Consider the following 4,850-nt stretch of genomic DNA (forward strand, 5'->3'; position numbering starts at 1 on the left):
CCAGGTCCTTTCTCTTCGTCTGTCCAATCTGTTCTCTGTTCAAGTCCTGGTTCTAAGAATTAACTTCACTAGAATCATTCACATCCCTAGCTTTGAAAAGATTCTTCAGTACCATATATAAGAATTTCTAGAATGAAAAACCAAGTGACAAGTCCCCAAATTCAGCAATTTTCTGTTCAAGTATTTTCTACTCAACAGAATTGGCTACAGGGCATGGAACAGGGAGAAAGGGAACAGTCATCACTTATCCAGTCTGGGGCCATCAAGTAATGCAGACATTCTCTTTCACTTTTAATCAGATGACAGATTACTTATTTTACTTAATAAGGCAAGAAAATTATAAAACTCATCTATATACGTTTTATTCTGTGTATATATGTCACTTCAAGGTTCCTGCTTACAGTAACTACAGTCAAATCCATTAAAGATGATTTGTATCTCTTTTTAATGTCAGAGCCATCTGCTTGACCTCCCTTCATGCATAGTCATGGTGTCATTGACAGCTAGGCCATGCCCCTCAGGGTCTTCCATGACCTGTATTTGTGGGGTGAAATATCTCACTGTGAAATGATGTTCCACACAAGCAAGACTTAGTTCTATGAATCAGAAATAGCCTCTTTGCCCTACAACACTGTAAGCAGGTCCTAAATATTGCCAAACACCTCAAACTGGCAGATGGACACAAGTGCCTTCCTTGTTGTCCTCTCCAGCATCTTGTAAGGATCAAATTTCTCAATTCAAGAAAAGAGCCAGAGAGTTTCAATAAGTGGTTAAAAATGCTAAGACTTTGCTTGTGATCAAGGCAAATATGTAGAAGCAAGAGAAGAGATGCCTTACTGGGTCTGATCCAGTCTTTCCAGTTGTAGTTTATTTCCATAATTTGTAACTCACAGTTACCAACATTACATTATGTGCCTATATACAGGCCTCCATATACACACACATGCCTGTTGAAAACCCCTAAGGCGGTGTTCCCATCTTCAGATTCGCAGCCTGGCAGTGGTGCCGAGCTCAAGTTCAGGTTAGGAAAATAACTCTAGGGTGGAATTCTAAAAAACTGGGAGTTTGACTGTTGTTATTGTTGCTGTTTAATTCTTAAAGACTAGCCTCTCAAGGAAAATCAGATGCCATGGGAGATTCACATGACTGAAAAAAACAATAAGTGGGTGAAGGAATGTAAAGCATTTGGGAACCAACTTAGGATTGTCTGAAATCTGACTGAGGCTAGCAGCTAATATGTGATAATTTAATTGTTTTTGTTTCCTCAGAGAAAATGGGTTTGTGCTAAAGTATAAGCAGTAAAGGAAAAGTTTATTCACAGCACCTACAGAACTGCATGATATGTGAATTATTTGCTACCATCATTGAGGACAGGAAGAGTTTGGTAATAAAGTAAAGAAGGCAGATCTCCTCACTCTTCAGAGGATCAGGCCCACATAGCTGAGCTATGTGGCCAAGTCTAACTATGATTTTGTTGTAGAAAAGGTGTGAGACTAGAAATTAGGTCTCTGACTCAGAGTTGCAGCCTTACATCAAAAGATGTTTCATTCCTTTCCCACCATGCTGATGGCCTCATAAATCAGTCACCCTTCCTACCTCTCTCTTGGACCTCATCCCAGAGCTTCCACTGGCCTTTTGGCTCTGTTAAATGCTGGAATGTTGCTCTTCTGACCAGCTGGAGGGTGGGAAGCAATTTGTTGTCATTCTCTGCAAAGTTGGAAACAGCATTTTCTCATGCTTCTGGGCCTCTCAGCAAGGGTGACAAAGTGAAATACAAGCTTCACTCTGCTTCTAAATAAATAAGGCCTAATAGTCTAAAATTCTTAATTATTTTTCAGTATCATATTCTCCCTACCGGGAATTGAGACCTATATTAATCTCCCTGTTCCTTGAAACCCATGCCCGTGCCTTCATTCTTGAGAGTGTTCCTTATGCCAAAGAACTGTCACTAGGGTTTATCTTTTCTTCACATTGTTCAGTAACTACAGTGTATTGATCTGACTACAACAAGCATGGGATTTTAGAAATGTGTGGCCCGTCCTAATGTTCAGCCCCTATTCATTCATTTGATCTTTTAACCAAGTTTTTTCAGCTTCCTCTCACTATTTTGTGGATTACAGATTTAAAGCTACAAATACATAATTGACACCGTCAAAAAGTTCAAATTCATACGAAAAATGTACAGGTAAGAAAGTTTAAGATAAGTCAGAAAGAGTAGCTACCAGATATGCAAGATAATTTCAGGAGACTTGAAGCCTTATGAGAGTCTTTTTTTCACACTTTTAAAATTATTCTTCAAGTATAATTGTCTCCATTTCCTCCCTACCATTCCCCCTCATACCAGTCATCCCCACTTCCCTAATTAAAGGCTTGAAATTCTTATATGTATTTAAAAATATTTCATTATGAAAATAAAGAAAATTCCCTGCAGTCATTCAGAATGAGGAAGGGGGGAGGAAAGTTTGCCCAAAGAGGAGCAAAAACGGACTCTACAGTGATGGCTGGAAAATAACAGGACATCATTCCCAGAGTTTTGAGAGGAAAAGCCTATAACTCAAGAATGCTATGCTCAATTAAACAGTTGTGTATAAAATAAGATTGCCAGATTTAGCAAATAAAAAGAGATATCAGGCACTCAGTTAAATTTAAATTTCAGACAAACAATGAATATGTTTTTAATATAAATATGTCCAAATATTACATACTTATACTAAAACACATTCATTGTCTATCTGATATTCAAATATAACTGGGTGCCATGTATTTTACCTGTCAACCTCAATGTAAAAGACATTTTAAATTTCAGATATTAAACAAGTCGAAAATTTATCATACCCTGTATTTCCTAAAACAGCTACTTGAGATATTCACAAAGTAAAGAATTCAAAAGTTTGAATAAGGACATCATGGTTTGAGGGGGCTAAGGACTAACAATAAACACTACAACTAAGTTTAAAAATTGTACATATGGTTAAAGTTCTAGGAGAAGTTACATATTATTTAAAACTAATATAAACCCTAACAATTTAGAGTCTATAATCTTAATGTTACCAAGAAGTGAATGACATCAATGAAGAGGGACAAATTTTAAGCATATTCAGAGTACATTTCACACAGGGCAGCAAGGTTAGAAAGAAATGATAATAGAGCTTACTTTGTAGGGTCTGATTGCGTGTGTTACATCATTTGGACATTATCTCACTTGATTCTCACACAAGCCTGAGAGAGTTGAAAGAATTAATAAGATAAGCAAGCACACACTTTTTCATCTATATAGTTGGAAAAGTGAGGCTCAAAGGATCAACCCATGTTTAGCCACAAGTAAGTAGCAACATCTTTTCTCTAAGTTCACAGGTTCATTCCAAACTAAAGAGAAGTGAAGTATTCTGTCAAGTTTGCCCAGCCCTCAAACCCAGTTCATTGTTAAATAAGAGGTCAGAGAAGCCACTCCCACTTTATAAATATTTGTTGCTTGAGTAACCTTTTCTGGTAAATTAAGGTATTTATATTGTGTGAGTTCCACACGCCCAATCATATTCTCTGCAGTATGCAGAAATAGTATGAAATATAACCTCTGTCTTCTAGGTTTATAATCCATAGAGGAAGCAGCTTTTTGCATCTCTTCTGGATACAAGTGCCTTTCATTCTGAAAAAGTCCGTCCATTCTGTAGCTCTCATCAGAGCTCCATTCTCACAGGGACAGAAAAGAAAACAAGTGGAATATGACCCTGCTGCTGTTAGAGAAGCTAGCTAGATAAGAAAAGACCCTCCAATTTGGGCTGCTGCCTAAAAGACTTTGGAGATTTGAGTTGCACTCCAGTCCCCAAAGATGATCTCTACAATAACCTGATAGCACTTCCTCGCTCAGGGGACCTCACCAACCACGAACTGGCTGAGGTAGTTAGTAGAGCAGTGTTGGGTGGCTACAGCTGTGTCACAGTGGGAGGAGACCACAGCCTGGCAATTGGTACCATTAGTGGCCATGCCCGCCACTGCCTAGACCTTTGTGTGATCTAGGTTGATGCCCTCACCACTTCATCAGGAAATCTCCATGGAAAGCCAGTTTTATTTCTCCTCGGAGAAGTACAGAACCAGGTACCACAGCTCTGAGGATTTTTCTGAGTCAAATCTTGTAGCTCTTTCCCAAGTATCATGTATATTGGTCTGAGAGATGTGGACCCTCCTGACCAATTGATTTTAAAGAATTATATCCAGTGTTTTTCCATGAGAGACATAGGCAGACCTGGTACTCAGAAGGTTATAAAACAGTCATATACCCTGGCATTTGATCTACCAATTGGCATTTACCCTACCCTGGCTCCAGGGGTTACAGGAACCCCTGCTTGTAGGGAAGCTGACCAATAGAGAAGGCATGCATGTTACTGAGGAAACACATAATACAGGATTTCTGTCAGCTCTGGATCGTGTTGAAGTCGGTCCTCAGCCAGCTGCTTCAGTGGATACACACAGACTCTACAATAGTTGTGATTGCTTCACGTTTTAGTCAGACCAGGGAGGGAGGGCAAAATGTCTATGACCAACTTCTTACTCCCAGTGCACCAGCAAATCAGAAAATGAAGGACATGTGAGAACTGAGGAAACACTTTGTGCTGATACATATTCATCACGCTGGGCATTCCAGAGTTATAAGGTGTTTGAGATGAAAAGAAATTTTACTGCCTTAATGAGAACATTTGCCGATTCTCACAATTGTAAAATATCCTTTTTCTCTCCACTTTGGTAACCAATAATACCACTTTAAATGTAAAAAATATATATAATGATAATAAAATAAAATAAAGTCCACTTACAGAGGTAATCAACATACACGGGACAACTTGAAAACCTCA

At 38.6% G+C, this 4,850-nt stretch overlaps 1 pseudogene; it reads left to right on the plus strand.

Moving 5' to 3' along the window:
• Nucleotides 1–2,177: 2,177 nt before the first annotated feature.
• Nucleotides 2,178–4,589, plus strand: LOC114496798 (annotated as a pseudogene).
• The last annotated feature ends 261 nt before the right edge of the window (nt 4,590–4,850 follow it).

This window comes from Phyllostomus discolor, chromosome 5 (genome assembly GCF_004126475.2).
Source record: "Phyllostomus discolor isolate MPI-MPIP mPhyDis1 chromosome 5, mPhyDis1.pri.v3, whole genome shotgun sequence".
NCBI lineage: Eukaryota > Metazoa > Chordata > Mammalia > Chiroptera > Phyllostomidae > Phyllostomus > Phyllostomus discolor.